This window comes from Triturus cristatus, chromosome 7, assembly GCF_964204655.1.
Source record: "Triturus cristatus chromosome 7, aTriCri1.1, whole genome shotgun sequence".
Classification (NCBI taxonomy): Eukaryota; Metazoa; Chordata; class Amphibia; order Caudata; family Salamandridae; genus Triturus; species Triturus cristatus.
Window position 1 is genome coordinate 1072239233 of NC_140590.1, and position 20061 is coordinate 1072259293.

Sequence of the window (20061 nt, forward strand, 5' to 3'; positions counted from 1 at the left end):
TATTATGGGGATAGATCCAAACTAGGCAAGCTGGCGAGACATGTTAAAAGGGAGGACTGTGGAAATTTAGCGTGCAAACTGAACATTATCTGCGCCATCTTGCCTCTCCCCAGCGCCACGCACAGCGAATGCACGGCCGCCATTTTAGGCACCCCACTCTCTCCCCGCTCACTCTCGACCGCCAGCGCTTTCCCCTGGCGCTGCAAGCATCCCCCGCGCGCTGGCCACCCCCGCTCTCTCATACAGGCCATAAACCCTCTCCTTCTGCGCGACCCTGCTACGGAACCACTTCCGACCGACAACCCATACATGGTCATGCCTCTCCTTTGATAACCCCCTTCCTCTGCGCCCCATTGTCTGAACTAGTCCCAGGCCATCACCTAGCCCTGCGGATGCAGTTTATTGCCCCTACTGTAAGGGAAACACCCCACATCAAAGGGATTACAGTAGATCAAAGCCCCTACCCTCTGAGACCCGGCCGGCTGCACACACCCCCGGGAATTAGCGGAATTCCCTGCTGCGCGATAGCCATCTCCCACTGCGGGTAGGGTGGGAACTTCTACTGTATCTATGTGTGGGATCGGATCTGAGCCGGGGCTTCAGGGGATGTTCTTTCAGGCATCAAGGGAATCTCAAGAATATACTATGTGTAATAAAGCAATAAACCAGTGTATAAGAGACCAGGTCTCAGAGATGCAGTTAGAGCACCTCGTGACGATACCTTGCTGTCTGATCTGATGTGTTCTGCTCCGACGGAATAAAACTTTGTTTCCTGCCTTCCAGTCTCCGGCGCCTGCCTCTTTTATTGGTAAATTATCGAGTGGTATGAGAGGCGATTACCGCCGGGCAAATACTTGAAAGATTATCGACTGAAACTGCCGCTACCATTTAACACCCTGGAGTCCTGGACACCTCCTCAGCAGGACCTCAACTGTTTAGAAAATTAACTATTAACATATTTTAAAAGTGTATGTAAATAAAGAAGCAAAACGTAAAACTGAAATTTTTAAAACATTCTATGAATGTGAAAGAATTTGTAATTGGAGGACATAAATTAAGTTGGTATCCTCTGCTTGAATTGTGGGAGTAGTGTAAGTGCATCGACCAGAATATAGTATGGACGATGGGCCACCTCACTTGAATTTAGAAAAGCTCCAACTTTCCCATTAAAATAAACATTCTGATTTTTTTTATATTTGTTTGTGAATTAAATTAAATGTTTCATAATTTCTGTATTTGTTTTAGTGAATGCTAGTTTGCCTAGTTTTGTATGCGGTTTTGCTATTCAAATCATTGAAATTGTTTAGGCCAAGGTTCTCTAAAGCTAATAATGATTCAGTGGGGTCTCCAGATTGTGCCATGATTCTGTGGCATTCCATAGCACTCAAAAGGTTAAGAACCACTGCTTTAATTATAGAGGTAACACTGACACGTTTTGAAATAGCGGACAACAGACATTGACAAGTTAACCTCCATGATGTTTTTCCCTTAGTACTGCTCCAAGTGTTTAGCAATTTTAAGTAACTTGATCCGTTTTAACTGGGATACTTTCTGCAAACTATGCAGTGGTTGACGGACACAATTGCAGTTTTCCATTTGCCAGAGTATATCCTACCAGGTAAAGCACACGGTCAGCATTTGATCTAATGCATTTCATGCCACCAGAGGAAATGTTTGAAAACCCTTGACCCTCCAATGTAATAAAGAACAAGCATTTACAATGCAATGGTCTCGGCATTGGTAAAGTTAGAGCTATTGGCATTGCTCATGACAATGCCGTTTCTTTACATGTTTTAAAAACAAAAACATAAACAAAAATAATGTCATGAGCAATGCCAATAGCTCTAACTTTACCAATGCCGAGACCATTGCATTGTAAATGCTTGTTTGATGTCCTGGCGGAGGACGTCCCAGACGTGTGGGTTTGTGACTGCTGAGAAGGTTTCCCTCTGTACTGGATGCAATTCTGGTGTCCTTCAAGTTTTGGTGACGCCTAGAATGAGCTTTGAAATGTCTTATGAATCGCTATTTGGAAGGGACACGTGGTGGGAATCCTTTCAAACAGAGGTTCACTTCCTTGTACTAAGAGTTTGTGAGGGAAGTGCGGCGGTGAACTATTGATAACTGAAGTCCCCTCCCGAGTGGGATTAGGGTAGTATTTTACTTGCAAAGGGGAAGGGGCGCCCTTAGGCCTGCCTCCCCTTTGGGAATTGGGGTGCAAACTTCAGGGGGAGGGGGCAGTAGTCTGGGTCGTCACAGCTATTTTTCACTAAAACGTTTAAAAAAAACAGAGAACTATTTTTAAGCAGAAGCTCTGCGCTCAATACATGGATGGGGGAGTGACATCACGCACCCTCTCCCCCTAGATGACATCATAGGGTAGCTGACAGCGCCTCCTGTTTGTTTCAGAGGGCACCAGTACTAGCAGGGCAGTGCCAAGGGGCACCAGCTGCCACCTCTAATGACGCCCATGGGACAATGCGATTCTGTCGGGACTTTGCTGACTGTGTGAGATGGGGGCGTATGGCCGCGGTGTGAGAGGGCGGGGAGGGGTACAGCCCACCCCCACCCAGACCACAGTCCTACCAGAAGTGTGCCCCCGTGCCAAGAGAAGCGCTGCAGGAGCGGGGGTAGGGCGGAGGGAGTGTGTGTGTGTGTGTGGGGGGGGTGTGCTAATCCTGCCACTCGCCTTCTGTCTGAGGCACAGGGGGTGGGGGGGGGGTTGGGGGGGCAGCTCAGAGCCCCATCTGTCAGGTGCCGGACACTCGTGCCAGGTTCACACCAATAAAACCCCAATCATGGCTCCCTGACAGACGCCGCAAGGAGGCCCGTCGGTGGGGGCTCGCGCCCCCCTCCGCAGGCCTCACATTACACCAGACATGTTGTTGGACATGATATCCGCAGACAGACACTCTCACTTTTCATTTTCATGAATTATAAATCCTTCTCTGGAGCGTCCCCGCAGAGCCATCGAAGCGTCCTCGGCCTCTTCCGCTTGGAAAGACGCGGAGCGTGAGCGTCCTGGAAGCGGAGGGGGTCTGAGAGGGAATCCCTGGGAGGCAGGGGTGAGGGGATGCAAGGTACACAGGCTGAAGGGTGAGTGGCACACAGGCTGTGCGTCCAGTGAGCGGAGGGTGTCAGAGAGGGAATCCATGACAGGCAGGGGTGAGTTTCCGTAAGGGCCGTGCACTTTTACCGCCATCTTGGGAAGGCTGCGCCAGTGAGTTAAGCGCTGTGCTGTTTCAGCTCTTCAACAACCACATCGAGCACTTAACGTGGCCATCTTGTAAGTGACTTTAGATGCTTGCGTGTGTCATAGCGTGAATTAACTGCCGCAATTGGGTCACCGTTGCAGTTTCAGCTCTTCGATTGCGTCCTCATTCACGCAACGTTCGGCCGTCTTAGAGGTACATTTTGCTACGGACACAGAAACGATGGGCCTTTCTAAGATGTGGATGGGGTCCAGGTGCGAGACGATGCAGCCTCCGGGCTGGTAATCGTTGATGACGAAGGAGATCAGGTGAGGGAGCAACGCCGGGACACCACCGCCTTTCTCCGAGGCACAGCAGAAAATGCCTCGGAGAAACGCCACGTCCTTTTCGGATTTGGGGGCGTGTTTTGCTGTTGTCTCCTCCCTGAGACTTCTCGCAAAAAACACGCCCCCTGATCCGAAAAGGACGGGGCTTCAACGGAGTGACTGGACCTCTTCTCCAGTGGCTGGCCAGCATTTAAGAGGCCAGCCAATGGAGAACAGGAGAGAAGAGGGGCGGGTGCAAGCCCTTCTTCTCAAAGTCATTAAATCTCGGAGCGAGACTGCGCAAGCGCAGCCTTCGCAGCCGAGACCTAAAAACGACCTCATTAGTTTGTTTGCAAATTGAAGATGTACTCACTGACTGCTCCTGTGCTTTTGGGGACCAATGAAATACTCAGGAGCTTATTTATAAGCCCCTTGTGCTGCCGGTTAGTCACTTTTTGTGAAGCACCGGCTGCGAAACCTGCTGTCCCATATTTACGAGGACACATAAAGCCACCCTGCATGGCTTTTCGTGTCTTTGTAAATATGGGGGCTTTACACATAACTCTTTGCTTGAAAGGGGCGTGCCATGGGTGTTGCTGTGGGTGTTCCCACGCAACACCCTATGGCTTCTGCCGCATTTCCAGATTTATGAGAAATTGTAAATCTGGAAATGAATCACAATACTATGCCTTCATAGGTGAGGCGTAGGGAGGTGCAACAAGGAGAAATGGTTTCACTTCTCCTCGTTTTGTAGCTCTTTCTAAATGTGCTGCATTCTGTAGAACACATAGGAAGAGGAAATCACCTCTTGTGATTGTTTTTGTGCAGGAAGATATCCATTCCTGCACAAAAACAATCATCTCCCTCACACAGGAACCCTGTGTCGGCACATGGCGGCAGGTAATTGTGGGCCATCGCAGGGGAGGGCAAAGGGATCTATCATATAGTTGTACATATGACGCATCCCTTTGCTTCAGAATTAACGCAGTGCAGCGCAGCCAAATGGCTTGCGGCACCGCGCTGCTTTAATTCCTTGTAAATAAGGTCCAGGATTTTCCACAAACCCTGGAGCCAACCACTGCCACAGCAGAGTGTCATCCCCACCACAAAGAGTCATCAGAAGCACCTTAGCAGCCCATTTACCTATTGCCTTAGTATAGCTGCACGCCCATTGCCACAGGAGACACAGGCCACTAATCGAAAGCATGGTCAATGGTGCTCAAAAGGGCACTTCTTATGGGTCTTTTTGCCATTGAGTTGGGCCCAGGCAGGCTCTTTCACTTCCACAGTAGACACCATCGCTCCATTCTCACTTGATCAGAGCTTTTACAATGTCCAATGGCTCCTAATGACCATAGGAAACATTAAAGAATCGCTATTTGGAAAGGGTGTTTAGAGCACATTCCTTTCAAATACTGATTCTTTAAGGTGTGTTTTGCGACCAAAATCATTAGTATTTTACCACTAAATCAAAGGAGCTGGTAATCCATTCACAAGCAGGAGTAGCTCCCCAAAAGACCCATTCTCCTTTGTGAATGGCGAAAATACATTTCGTAAGAGTAGGCAATGGTCCCACCGCCCAATCTTACAAAAAGTCTGTAAACGTTGTAATTTTCTTTTTTAAAGGCATCTCGCTTTCCTTTCAGAAAAATGGGCTGCAGTAGCAGAAAAAATGCTTTATTTAAAAGCAATCACAGACGTGCTGACCCCAGCAGGCCACCATGCTTGTGATTGAAGCCAATCGTAGTGGGTTGGAATTTACAACCTACCTCATTAATATTTATGAGGTAGGAATTGCAACCCACTGATTCTATATTTTGCGAACCAATCTATTAGTACGTAGGTCAGTTTTAAAAAAAAAGAATGTATTTGGTAAAAGTGAGTGCGCAAATAGCAACCTCCTTAACCTAACGCATTCTTGACATATGAGGCCCAGGGTTGGTGAATTTTTTAAGTAACTTTTGGTCCATTTCAGCTAGAATATATTTCATCGAAATCTGAAAAATATGCAGCAAAGGGTCTCTTATATGTCAAGTGTGGTAAATCCATATTTATGTGGAAAACACAACAGCCTGCCTAGACTCATTGATGCAGGTGATATTAGTGGCCTCATGACGGGGTAGTTGCAGTACTGAGAAACCCATCCAATTTATCATTTCTCAATTCTGTGAAATACTTTTTCCAACAATTGAATTAATCCACTGCACAAAGCACTTTGGTTCATCGTTTCCCTAAAGGGGGTACTCAAAAACTTTCACACACTCGACCATACATCCTACCTGCTGCCAGTTATATGTCGGGAACTAGATCTCAGTATGACATAAGGATTTACATGGATTCTGGTAATTTGACAAAAATCCTGAATTTATATAGTTTTAACCATTCAATCTATTGCTAAGACAGAGGAGCCAAGCATCTCTTTAACTATGGTTGCTCAGACAGTCTTGTGTTTTATGCTGTTTATTTAGCACATCATAGTTTTCAGAGAGGACTGACTGTACTCAGAGGGATGCAAAAACAACAATTGATGGACAGAATGCAGAACAATGTCATACATTCACCCCAGTACAGAGATCTGGGCCTAAATCCATCGTTTTTTTGCTCACCATGCCATTCCAGTTTGAACCTAGCCATATGCAAATCAGTCTTGACCCTGTGCCTCATGGGAACAGTCCAGCCCGAACTGCCAAGCCAGGTCCTCCCTGGACTGGAAACAAGCATCCTAGGACCGGTTTCGGGCTTTCAGCCCTCGTCAGCTGCTGACAGGGTATGAGTGTTTGATTGGTTCTGATGCTCCCTCCATCACCACCCCCTTTTGTACCGCTTTGTTCGCCATAAGTTGGCAGGGTATGCTCAGACGTGAGTCCCTTGCTCACTTTGCCACTGGATTCAAGCAAGCCTGGCTGACGACGGCTGAAATGCCAGAAACCGGTCCTAGGAAGCTTGTTTTCGGTCCGGGGAAGGCATGGCTTGGCAGTTCGGGCTGGACTGTTCCCATGAGGCACAGGGTCAGACTGATTTGCATATGGCCATGTCTAAACTGGGGTGGCAGAGTGGGCCAAAGAACGGTGATGGATCAAACCCAGATCTGCTGACAGGGTATGAGTGTTTGATTGGTTCTGATGCTCCGTCCATCACCACCCCCTTTTGTACCGCTTTGTACTCAGAGGGAGGCACATTTTTATTTGTTTGAGTTCAGAATGTGGATTTCCCTAGCTATTAGTGAAGGAAAGTATGGGTTTTATTAAAGATGCATAGGTGAGTATTAAGCAAATCTTTCTTGCTTAATTGAGATGGCAGCCGAGGATAACAAATGGAAAAACAAGCATTGGAAATGCAATAGGTCTCGCATTACTTAAAGTTTGAGCTATTGCCATTTCATTATTTTATAAAACGCCTATAGCTCAAACTTTCAGTCATGCGTGACCTATTATTGCGTTGCAAATGCTTGTTCTTTATTTGAAGCCACCTAAAGCTATTTCTTGTCAAAATAAATGTAGTCAGACAAACAAGCACGTTATGAGTATTCCTTTACTTTAATATTGAATGTTGCGCGACCTTCAGTTCTAACATTAGTGGGAGTTTTGTTTTAATCTGGGCCAAATGCTAACTCTGAGGGGAGCAAAATGTATCCCATTCCCTGGCTGGTCGTAAACCAGCGGTTTGCTAGATCACTTACCTTTAAATGCATGCCAGGTAATAAATGTAGCCTTAAAATATAACTAATTTGCATTTTGTATAATGTATTCTTCATCTTTTGGCATGATAGATGCTGACACGCACCTTTAGGTAAAAGTTAATTCTTTATTTTGTTACACTCGTGTATGCAATATGTGTAAAAGGCAATGCCTGTCGACCCTATGTATGAAGCTTTTAGAAACACTACGCCAATAAATATTTTACATTAAGACAGCGCCCCAGCTGCAATGTATTCAAATATCATTTTAATGGAAACAATGAAAACAATACCCAAACGTGCCAATGTTTTATTTAGTAATAGTAAAAATCGAGGCCTGTAAATTATTAGAGCAAGCGTTAGTGATGTATGTGGTGTTGTGTTTACTATACAGCACTGCTGTAACTAAAGAGCATGGGAAGCCATCATGAAACATACCATCAGAAAATGAACTCAAGATGGCCTGACTTGAGAATGCAAATACCCTATATAAGTCGAAGAATTCGGTGGAAACGTTCTCTGGACAAGGATAAATATGTATATTACGCACTTCTATCAATATGAACTTTATGCTAGTAGACCTGAATTAAAGTGCTTGTTAGAGTTGTTGGCACTGCCTTCAATGTTTGCAGTTCCACTATCAAAAGTCATGTGCGCATTTCAACACAGGCTTCCTACGCTAGGCAGTTTGAAAACATAAGCATTTGCAATGCAATAGGTCTCACACTTACGCGAAACCTATTGCATGGAAAATGATTGGCATCACGACAACGGGAGGAAGGGAGGGGACAATGGGGCTATGGGGGAGAAGGCACAGACAATGGGGGGAGGGGCGGATGGCAGGTGGGGGCTTTTTAAGGCATTGACAACGGGAGGGCGGGGTTAGGGTAGGGAGAGAAGGCATGGACAATTAGAGGGAGGGAAGGGGGGTGGAGAACACATCGTGCCTGCAACAGGAGAAACTCATTAACAAAAAGAGTGCTCACAGCCTAAATAACACTCGCTGTAAAGGGGCCAGTCTCCACGGGAGGTGATTCATGAAGAGGAGGCGGTACTAAGGAGGGACTAACAAGACTATCCACAAATCAGAATCCAGCATTTAAGTCAGACAATGACACAAGCTAATCACAAATCTGGGTGGAGAGTGGGCGGAGCTTCTATTCATGTACTCCTCTACAATAAGCCTCACAGAGCAGCGCATGCGCGCTGGTTCTAGGCTCGACCTAAAAACTGCTTTTCGCATCAGGCTCAAGAGAAACAGGACAGTGGGAAGCAGTTTGTAGTCAGTTAATGAAATGGCATCCAAAGATAATCCTGTTATTGGCTACCAGCAATCAGTCTTATTTTCTTGTTATAGAAACCCTAAGTCGAATGAAGAAGTGAAACTACAATGATAATGATAAACATAGCTAAAAGGAAAACAAAATGGCTGTGGATTAGCTCTACAAACTTGTTTATAGGAGAAGTTGCTGACTGGGAGTCCTTGAAATCAAGAAGGTGTGGCAGAACAATGCATCAAAGTGTGAAGAACCTAATGTGTTGCTACTAGTACGTCTTGTTCAGGAGATAGTTATTTGTTTTGGGGGAGGAGACATTACGGAAAGGAATATTGAATATTTATGGAGAGATACTATTTCCAGACTTTCCTTCATTAATAACAAAATCTACATTTTATTGCAAGACCGAAAGCATATATTCTGCTTTTAAAAATCATGTCAATGACATGTCTATTGAGGCAACATGAGATAAACGCTTGCAAGCAGGAAATGTTGAATCATTAGAAAAATTAGTTGATCTAAATATGAGAACCTCACCCAAAAGCATGTGATGCCATTGCCACTCTCAGAGAATAAGTCCCAAAGGATGAAATGTTGAATTCCGACAATCCTTATAATCTACCTAACCGAAAGATCTAAGGTAGGTGATGACACCTTCCTGCACAAAAAACAATCATGTGAGGTGTTTTTTTCTTTCTATATGTGCTGCAGAATGCAGCACATATATAAACAATAAGGAGAAATATAAGTATTTCTCCTCTTTGTGCGTCCCCCTCCCTTCCTTCCCCCGTGGGGAAGCTAAGGATTCTGACTCATTCCCAGGTTTACAAAATGTTGAAAATCTGGGAATACGGCAGAAATACATCGTTGTTGCATGGGAGCATCCATAGCAATGGCCATGGCACACCCCTTTTGCTAAAAGTGTTGCGTGAAAAGGGGTCATATTTATTAGGCACGAAAAGCCAGGCAGAGTGTCTTTACGAGCCCTTATAAATATGGAGCATCACACTGTACCGCCGGTGCATCCCCCCCCAAATATTTTTGGGTATAGTTCTCATTAAAGATGCATGCCTGTGTCAGAGACGGCCAAATGTAAGAATTTAATTTTTCATGAAATATTGACCATCATCCTCAGGACTAAAAAATTTGGGGAATGCTTTGCCTCCTTAATAAATTGCTTAGAGAATAATACCCTAAAAAGGTTCAGGATGGTATTTCATTGGTCATCGTCCACAAGAATAGCATCAGGGTCTCGACTAGCACGGACAACGCGCTCAGCACCGCCGAACACGTGCACTTCCAGATCCACACAGACCCTAACTCCACCCTCAGAGGCACCATCGTCTACAGACCACCCGGACCCCATCCCCAGTTCAGCAACTCCATCGCCGACTTCATCAGCACGCACGCCCTGACCTCCACCGACTACATCCTCCTCGGAGACCTGAACTTTCACTTTGAGAACAACAACGACAACAACTCAACAACCCTGATCGATAACCTCGCCAACCTCGGACTGAAGCAACTCGTCACAACGCCCACCCACTCCGCCGGCCACACACTCGACCCCGTCTTCTCCTCAAGCCTGCACGTCTACATCAGCCACACCACCGAACTCCTCTGGACCGACCACTGCTGCATCCACTCCGCACCCAACAAATCCCCCGCCGCTGCTGGAGCAAAATCATCGAAGACCAACTACATGCAAACCTCGCTCTCAGCCCACCCAACGAACCCTTCAACGCCGACGACGCTGCCCACAGCCTCTGATGCTGGATCGAGGACTGCGCCAACACCCTTACCCCGCTGAAGAAACCCCCCCCAAAGAGACACCAGCAAGAGGGCCAGCTGGTTCACCCCAGAACTCATTGCCTCCAAGCAAGCCTGCCGGAAACTAGAGAAGGATTGGCACAGTGAACAAACTCCGGACAGCCACGCAGTGCACAAGGATGCCATCCTCAACCACAACCACCTCATCAGGGCGGCCAAGAGGACCTCCTTCAAAGACCGCCTCGACAACAACGCACACAATAGCAAGGAGCTCTTCAACATCGTGAAGGAACTCTCCAACCCCAGCGCCAATACCAACGACATTCCACCGTCGCAAGCCCTGTGCGACGCCCTCGCCACCTTCGTCCACCGCAAGATAGCAGACATCCACGACAGCTTCAACACCCAGACAGCCCCAACAGACAGCAACACAACAGACCCTCCGGACGCCATCAACCACGACCCCCTGCTAGCCTGGGCCAGCGTGAGCGTCGATGAAACAATCAAGACCATGAGCACAATCTACTCCGGCTCTCTGTCAGACCCATTCCCGCACCACGTCTTCAACAAAGCAAGCATCTCCATCGCACCCCACCTGCGCAACGTCATCAACCTCTTCCTCAAGGCCACGACCTTCCCAGAGAGCTGGAAACACGCCGAGATAAACACCACACTCAAAAAACCTAAGGCAGACCCAATGACCTCAATAACTTCCGGCCCATCTCTCTGCTCCCCTCAACAGACAGCTAACCCGATACCTTGAAGAAAACAGAATCCTGGACCCTTCCCAGTCAGGATTCCACAGCAACCACAGCTCCGAGACTGCCCTCATCGCCGCCACCGACAACATCAGGACCCTACTGGACAACGGTGAGACCGCAGCACTCATCCTCCTAGACCTCTCCGCCGCCTTCGACACCGTCTGCCACCGCACACACAGCGCACGCCTCCACACAGCAGGGATCTGATTCAAGGCTCTGGAATGGACCACCTCCTTCCTCTCCGGCAGAATCCAGAGCGTCCGCCTCCTCCCATTCTGTTCCAAAGCCTCCGAGATCATCTGCGGTGTACCCCAGGGATCCTCCCACAGCCCGACACTGTTCAACATTTACATGGCACCGCTCGCACACATCGCCCGACAGCACGGCCTCAACATAATCTCCAATGCAGACGACACTCAACTGATCCTCTCCCTCACCAAGTACCCCATCACCGCCAAAGCCAACCTCCACGAAGGAATGAAGGCCGTCGCCGACTGGATGAAGATCAGCCGCCTGAAGCTGAACTCGGACAAGACGGAGGTCCTCATCCTCGGCTCCAACCCCTCAGCCTTGGACGACTCCTGGTGGCCGACGGCACTGGGGGCAGCCCCGACACCCACCGACCACGCACACAACCTGGGAATCATCCTCGACTCAACGCTCTCAATGACCAAGCAAGTCAACGCCGTCTCCTCTTCCTGCTTCAACACCCTCCGCATGCTCCGCAAGATCTACAGATGGATCCCGACAAATACAAGAAAGACAGTCACCCAGGCCCTCGTCAGCAGCAGACTCGACTATGGAAACGCCCTCTACGTGGGAGCCCAGACCAAGCTCATCAAACTACTACAATGCATCCAAAACACCTCGGCGCGATTGATCCTCGACGTACCACGACACAGCCACATCACCCTCCACTTGAGAAACCTGCACTGGCTCCCCGTCAACAAGAGGATATCCTTCAAGCTCCTCATCCACACACACAAAGCACTCCACAAGACCGGCCCAGCCTACCTCAACAGACGGCTCTCCTTCTACATCCCCAACCGCCAGCTACGCTCCGCTGACCTCTCACTCACCACCAGTCCCGCGCATCTGAAGAACAACCACCGGCGGGAGATCCTTCTCCCACCTCGCCGCCAAGACATGGAACACCCTCCCACTGAGCCTACGACAGACCCAAGACCTGCTGACCTTCAGGAGGATACTCAAGACCTTGCTGTTCGATCAGTAGCGCCCCCTCCCCCAGCGCCTTGAGACCCTCGCGGGTATGTAGTGCGCTTTACAAATCATTGATTGATTGATTGATTGATTGATTGGTTGAATACAAGTTAGTTCAGTTTGGCCCATTTGTCTAAAGCCCGATGGAAATAGAATATCAGCCCATTGCAGAAGCAATTTAGCTAACAAAGTTGATGCGGTGTGCAAAGGTTGCATTTAATTTCCCTTAGTGACCCACGGTCAGTGTTTTTTATTCTGGGTATGTTGGGGGCACTGTCCATTAAGTCATTTTGTTCCCCTCAGTTAGTGCAATATTGTAGTCCTGTTTCTGTGTTTAAGGAATGTTCCTCTGTCTGGTTTTCAGAATCTGTCTCCCTGGCTTCACAGAATAAATTACCCTTCAATCTTTTCTGAAGGAAGATCTTATCAAGAAAACTGATAGAACAGTGAGTCCAGGGGAGCAGCTAACAATAGTGCAGTGAGGCAGGGGCACTGAGGGTAATTTGAACCCCAATTATGGTTGTTTTGTTTTACTTCCCAGTCAGGCTCGAGAGACTCATTTTCCATGCTTCCATGTGTTGGACTTGGCCCTTTTTCCCTGAATTTTTTCGTTTTTGTAGTGTTAAGGTGCAGGTGCTCCCTTCACCCAAGATGGCTGCCACAGGCCCCTGCTACTGCAGAGTGGCCTGTTCTAGTAGCACCCTAGCTGCCAGGAGCTGGCTGGAACCCCACAACAATGTTGCGACTCCAGCCCGCCTTTTTATCCCATAGGTAGAGTGGGGAAGCTCCTGGAATGTGCTGGAACCTTCTAGAAGGGAGGTGTGGTTTTTCTTTTGCCGCCTTGGCAGGAGGTCACCTGACCTAGGGCTACTTAAGTGAGGGAATGAAATTTTTGTGGTGAGTTGGCCATTGGGGTGAAGCAGAGCTGGAAGAATCCACCAGGAGTGTAGGCGGTAGGGCCTAGCCAGGGACTTATGCCTCTGAGAGTGACAGGATTTAGGTGCTGCTTCTTAAGTGAGTGAGGGACCCTGTGAAACCCACTGATCTTGCCCAGCAGTAGGAGGACCCAGAGACTCTCTGCCAGCCTGACTAGGAAGGATCTAGTCGCCCTCTCCATCCCTACCCCCCTGTAACAGAACCCTTTAAGGGCGCCAGATACATCTGCGCCAACAAGACTCTATCTAACATCTGAGAACAGAACTTATATGCCAAGCACTGAGACTGCGTGTCCAGACTGACCCCTGAAGCCGTATGCAAAGCAGATTGAAGAGCCACCGGGGATCGACCAGGTATTAGCGCTGTGACCCCTGCGCTCCCTGACCTGGCCTGGGACCCCCGGCAGCGTGCTCTGCTGAGCGCGGAGTCCCCAACCTTAACTTGAGCCCCCCCTGTGACGTGGAAGCCAGCGCGCTCACCGCCGCGGCCCGGAGGCCGGAAGAAGTGCCCTGCAGAGTCGCGAGGTCCGTGAGAAGCCCGGGGCCCCGCCGCTGCCGTCGCAGCTGTGAGAGAAGGTGCGCGAGGCCTGGGGCCGAGTTCCCCCATCGTCGCTGGAGTGGACGCCGTCGGACGCCGAGAACGAGGTAAGCCCGGAGGCTGGGATTGCCCCTGGTGCGCCCCCTACTGGTCGGGAACCGCACCGCACCCTCAGCCCGGGTCCCCTCTCCGTGGGAGTTCCCCCTGCCAGCGCGACGGAGAGACCCCGCCGAGGGATCCTCTCCTTGTGTCCCCGTGACTGCTCTGAAGCGAGGTGCCCTACGAACTGCACCGGAGCCGAGAGACTCGCTCCTCCCGTCCCGGGCGGTTCCTGCTAAAAGCTCCTTGAGGCGCATTGACTGTCCTACCCCACATTGAAGTACTCAGCGCCCACCATTACAAGTAGCGCTCTGTCATTCAGGTGCCGTATTGAAGTGCTACGTGTTGGTGATTACGAGTAGCGCTCTGTCAGTCAGGTGCCCTATTGAAGTGCTACGTGTTGGTGATTACGAGTAGCGCTCTGTTATTCATGTGCCATATTGAAGTGCTACGTGTTGGTGATTACGAGTAGCGCTCTGTTATTCATGTGCCATATTGAAGTGCTACGTTTTTGTGATTACGAGTAGCGCTCTGTTAGTCAGGTTCCATATTGAAGTACCACGTGCTATTGATTACGAGTAGCGTGCTGTTATTTACGCCCATGTTGAAGTACTACGTGCTATTGATTACGAGTAGCGCGCTGTTATTCATGGTCCATAACGAAATGCTAAATGACATCTATTACGAGTAGCCCTATGCTAGATGCCCCGTTCTGAGGTCGTCACCAGTTAGCGCGCCCAGCGCCATCGTCACCTCCTTAAGGCGCTACAGGAAAGTGAAGCGCGCATGTACCTCCAGGTGAAGGGTAATTGTACCTCAGGCAGTACTGAAATATACTGAATGTCATTTGTGGTATTACCAGCTTATGAAATGTACTGCTACCTCATGAACTGCATCTAACGTGCTCTGCTTGGATAAACTTGTGTATTTACTTAACTCCTACCGTGTGGCGTCACTTATTGTGTGTGTTCCTTGTCCCATGTGAGGTGTGTGTTGTATGGTTGCTTTACACACAGACCTTTGGTGGCCCGACCGCTCGTGTCACGTTACCGCCCCATAGGGCCTGGAGACTCCAGGTCTTACATCATGACACAGAGGTCAAAGCAGGAGGAAACACTTCAAGTAGATGCCCATACTTTTAGTTTAAAAAACACAATTCCTGAACGGCTCCCTTGTGTTGATTCAGGGCGAAACGGAAATGCACATGCATGCATCATCATGGAAGAGCATGCATGTGTGCCTACAAAAGTACATGAACACCATCCATCGTTAAAAAAATAAATAATTAAATGGGAGTAACTTGAAAGAGCATTTTTAACGCTGCCTTGCCCATAAAAAGGACCAGGGAGGTGGAGAGAAAATGAAGGAGTGGGTGGGGTTTTGTATGGGTGGAGAAATAAAATTGTTAAAAAAGGCAGGTGAAAGAGCCCTCATGTGCTTCTTCCCCATAACCAAACATCCACCTCTGCGTACCCTGCAGTTGCCCTCTTCCTTGTGTGCTGCACACACTCTTGTGTGCTGTTTGCCATCAAACTCTCCCACTCCCTGCTCCTTGTTGCTCTCTCTCATGCTGGCTTCTGCCCCATCTAGTGTTGCTCTCTCCCTCATGTGCAACTTTTTCCTCCTCCTCCTCTCGCTTATTTTATTTTATCCCCTCCTTTCCCATTTGGTATTTTCACACCTGCTCCCCCACCTACTCCTTCATTGCCACCCACCACCACCACCATCCTTTTTTAAGATGTATTTTCATTTTTGGGAGGGCCTGGCCAAAACGGACACTTCTACACTAATTACATTTATTGTTTTTTTAAATTTACCAATCCATCTTGCATCAGTAAATGAGAAAAAGTGGTGCTTGTGTCTTTTTGAAGGTGTGCCCTTGCGTGGTGCATGCATGTGCTTGCATGATGACATAGGTGCATGCCTAAGAAATGACTCTGCCAGCAGCCACTTCATCTCACTTTTTAGGTCTCGCTGAGTCAGCGTGCATGCGCTGCTCGGAGAGAGTTTAGTAGGTGAGTTTTCAAAGTGCCGCTGGCTGTCCTAGCGCTTGCGTTCACGCGCGCAGCCGGCAACTTTGCTATTTGTACAGCCGCGATCACTTTCACTTTCGCGCTCGCAGCCTACTTTCACTTTTCCACCACTCGTGTTTCTTGTCTTACTTTATACCCCTTCCACACTAACTCACGTCTTTACTTTAAGCTTCCTCCTTTCTCCATTCCCTCATTCCTTCGTTTCCTCCTTCCTTTGTTCATTATATCCTTTCTTCCTGCCTTGTTTCTCCCATCCTTTCTTGCATTATCTATTTCTTCTTTCCAAACATCCTTTCTTTCTTCCCTTCTTTCTTCTGTTCTTCATTCGTCCCATTTCCTTTCCTTCCTTCCTTCCTCCATGTTTTCCTTCCACCATTGCTTCTTTTCTTATCTCACCATCTCTCGTTCCCCATCCCACTCTCTCCTTACCAACTTTTTGTCTCCCACACTCTTTTCCTCTTTCGTTGCCTCTCTCTGTCTTTCCTTCTTTAATTTTTTTTCTTTTTTTCTTTCTTCTCCCGCCTTACGTTACCTTTTTCTCTCTGCCTGTAACACCACACACGCGCTTTCGATCGCTAATCGTCTTCGCATCTTTCTCTCTTATGTTGTTTTGTAAGTCTCCCCTTACAAATTTACATTTCTGTGGCCGCGGCTCTTTGCACTATCCTCCCCCCACCCCTACTCTCTTCTATGCCCTCTCTAAATTTAGTGCCAACCTCTGAAGGTCAAGTGATACCATCTCTGCACCAGACAGCTGCACGCCACTTTTCAAAGAGGCTGATAAACAATGGTCCATTGCTTTAATCCCACCTGTCAAGCTCTAAGAGGCGCCCCCACCCCTGTCCTTGAGTTGGGGAAGTTTGACACTCAACTGAAAGGAACTAAAGCCTAATAGGAAACTGTAGATAAATTGAAGGTGGCAAAGTGACTGCAACAGAAACATTAAAAAACACGATCTCTTTAGAATGACATTCCATCTACGTTTAAAAAAAACACAAAAGACCACTAAACCTACCTCAAAGTTATGCAAGCAGGTGTCGTACCGGGGAAAGAGAAAGGGCATGTGATGACAGGAAAGCTTAGCTCGGCTTCCAGAAATTTCTCTAAGATAAGATGGCATTCAGGTAGAGTTCGGTAGAGTCACAGGCTGCCAGAAGGTCATCCAAGGAACCCATGCTGTCCATATGCAGTTAACCACAGTCATCTTTTTGAACCAAGGGAATGAAAAAGCCTGTAAACTTACTAATTGAGTATGTGTAATGCTGCCTGTCAAGCCATTGTCTTTGTGACTAATTCTTCACCATCACAGGGGACTTCAGCCACCAGGAATCAGAAAACTGGAATGCGACGCATCCAACTCTTTACTAGGGCCCCATCAGCACCTTTGTGAGTGTCCACTCAACCACCGGCTCAAATTATGCACTGAGCAAAGGCATTTAAATAGCTGTTTGGTGAGGGTAGTCGGAGTAAATTCTTCAAATGTAGGAAGCCAAAAAAATAAAAACAATTATTCATCAGCAATGGGCTTGAACTATGTGAGGCTAGTGCACTGATTGGCCCCTGGAGAATAAAGGCAGCTGCAGTAGAGTCTGAGAGCACCACAGAACCCCTGGTAACCCTCCAGCCACTGCTTGCTGCAGGTTAGAGATTAATCTAAACTTGGCTTCCATGGCTGGCTCTTCTCCCTGAAACAGTGAGCTGTCCCGCGATGCGGATGTCCTCAGCGACTGCTGTTAAAGTGCCTGCGGCTCCTCCAAACTGAGCCGTTGGTATCTCTTCCCCACACTTGACACCATCAACTGTTCCAGCTATCTCTCCCTCCCCACAGCCACCAAGAACAAGCATTGGTATAGCCAATAGGTCTCGCATTTGGGACCTTATAAGTATTTAGCCATGCAACAGTTGGTGTTGTTGCACCAAGGATATTCTGCTGCATAACTAAATACTTATAAGGTCCAAAAGCGAGACCTATAGGCTATGCCAATGCTTGTTAGGTTAAGCTTACCAGACAGCACAACTGTATGGTTGCAAAGACATATGGTGGGCTTAATAGGAACGTACTGGGACTTGCATCTTTCCCAATGGTTATCGTTAACTGACTTTACTTTCACTCTCATTTGCCTGCTTCTTATTCAATGTCTTTTCTAGTCCCAGCTTGTCAATCTTGTGCTTGTCCCTCCCATTAAGCATAGTCTCTTTACCATCTCTTTGACTGGTTGCCTACTGTGTTTTCACTGCTCACTTTAAGGAACCACTTTTTTCTTTTTCTTTAGGCATTCCATTAGAGTGCATGTATTTTCCAGCTTTCTACGTTGTGTGCTTTCCTCCCCCGTTTATGTTACTCTCTCTCACCCAAGTGCTTTTCTCCCCCACCCACACTTGTGTTGCTCTCTTTTGCCTGTTTGTGTCTTCCTTTTCCCTGTGTTTTCTCGCTGATATTGCTTCTTGCCCTGTATTTCTCCATTTGCCCCATATTCTCTCACTCGTGTTGCTTCTCCTCCACTCTTGCCATCTGCCTGCTGCCTTGCGTCACTGCCCACCACCTCGCTAGGGGCGTAACACAGGCCCCAGCATTCCCCACAGTGCAGGGGGGGCCTGAGCTGCAGGGGGACCCTCATCACTGTACTCACACCGGAGAACTCTGGATTAAATCCAAAGCAGGCCCCTCTGTGTACCTTGCAGGGGGGCCCCTTAAACTTTTGTTAAACCACTGCACATCACACAACCTCCTCTTACGATCCACTCACCCGTTTATATTTTTTTAAAGTAATTTAGTATTACATTTTTAAAAATTACTTTTGTGATACTTTTTTGCTTATGTATCATTTACCAATCCATCTCGGATCGGTAAATAAAAAAGAAAAAGGAAATCATCCTCTTTGTCATTGTAAACATATGCATACACTTACAAAATGACTCAATGGCCGTATCATTGCACCTTCTTATTTTTATAGCCATGCTTCACATACGCCACAGTGCTGGAAAGCAGTGATACACAAAGTACTGCCCCTCCTCACTTTTCCGTGCAGCCCCTTGTGAACAGCAGCACTGGTCTGCTGGTCACTTGAGTCAGCAGTAACATTCACAAAGTAACTAAGGTGTCCTGCATCATTAAATCTAGAAACACCATCATTATTTAAAGATGTCTTACAACAAACGTGTAAAAATATGGTATAGTCTCTTCAAAATTCAAAAACACGTATCCATTAACATGCAGAACCTTTTCACTTTGGTACATCCAATGATATCACTGCATTGAGAGTTTTTTTCTTTTTAAATAACAGCTTTCAAAAATGAATTTAGAAACATTCATGCTTCCACCAATCCAGACAACAATGCCAATAGTGAACTAAGAGGAAAGTTTATTGTCAGGTGCACCATCTGGGTTGCTTCTATAAATGGACCACATTATAGTTTATTAAATCAAATATAACAGAAGGAAAAGGAGGCAAAGTGAAAAAAAGCCCAATTGCCTAGGACCGCACACAATTTGGTCAAGTGGGGAAGTCGGGAATGGTCGCAGGTTTTCTGGTTTCGCATTGTGCAATTCAACCACTACATGTACATTCTTTTCTTCCCCTATACCCACCTTACAAACCTCATATCACCTAACCACCACCCTGCTGGCAACAGTGCACCCCTTGGTCACACCACAGACCATACTTTGCGGCCCCTGGGAAAATGTGTGTGAGTACCTAGGCTATACAGCATAGCTGAAAACGTTGGCAAAGCCTAGACATCTTGTAGAGGAGACTTATTGGCTTTTGCGATACTTGTTTTAGGCCTCAGCTAGACAGCCCACCCATAGCTTACCAATGGTTAGCTTCAGCATCCCTCTCATTTGTTTGTTCCAGGTCATCATGGCATGCAAGGCTCATGTCCTCTTCTTGTGCTGGGTCCTCAACTGGAGGATAGACCAAGTACTTGTGTCCTTTCACTGCTCCTGTTTTTGTAGGTACTTTTTTTGGAGGGGTTCAAGCACTCCATATGAGTGTTTGTGTTTTCAGCCCATCTCCCATATCCCCGTCTATGTTGCTTCTTTTCTTTCCCACCAGCCCCCATCCACATGCTTCTTTGCCATCACCCACGTTGTTTCATTTATCTCTGATACCCTGGTCACCCGTCCACATCTTCTCTACCTCCCCTCCCTAACCCTTCCACTGGGCTTTTCCCCCATTCATCTGCTCCCTCCCTCCCATCGTCATCTTGGCTTCTTCCCTCCCACCCATATTCC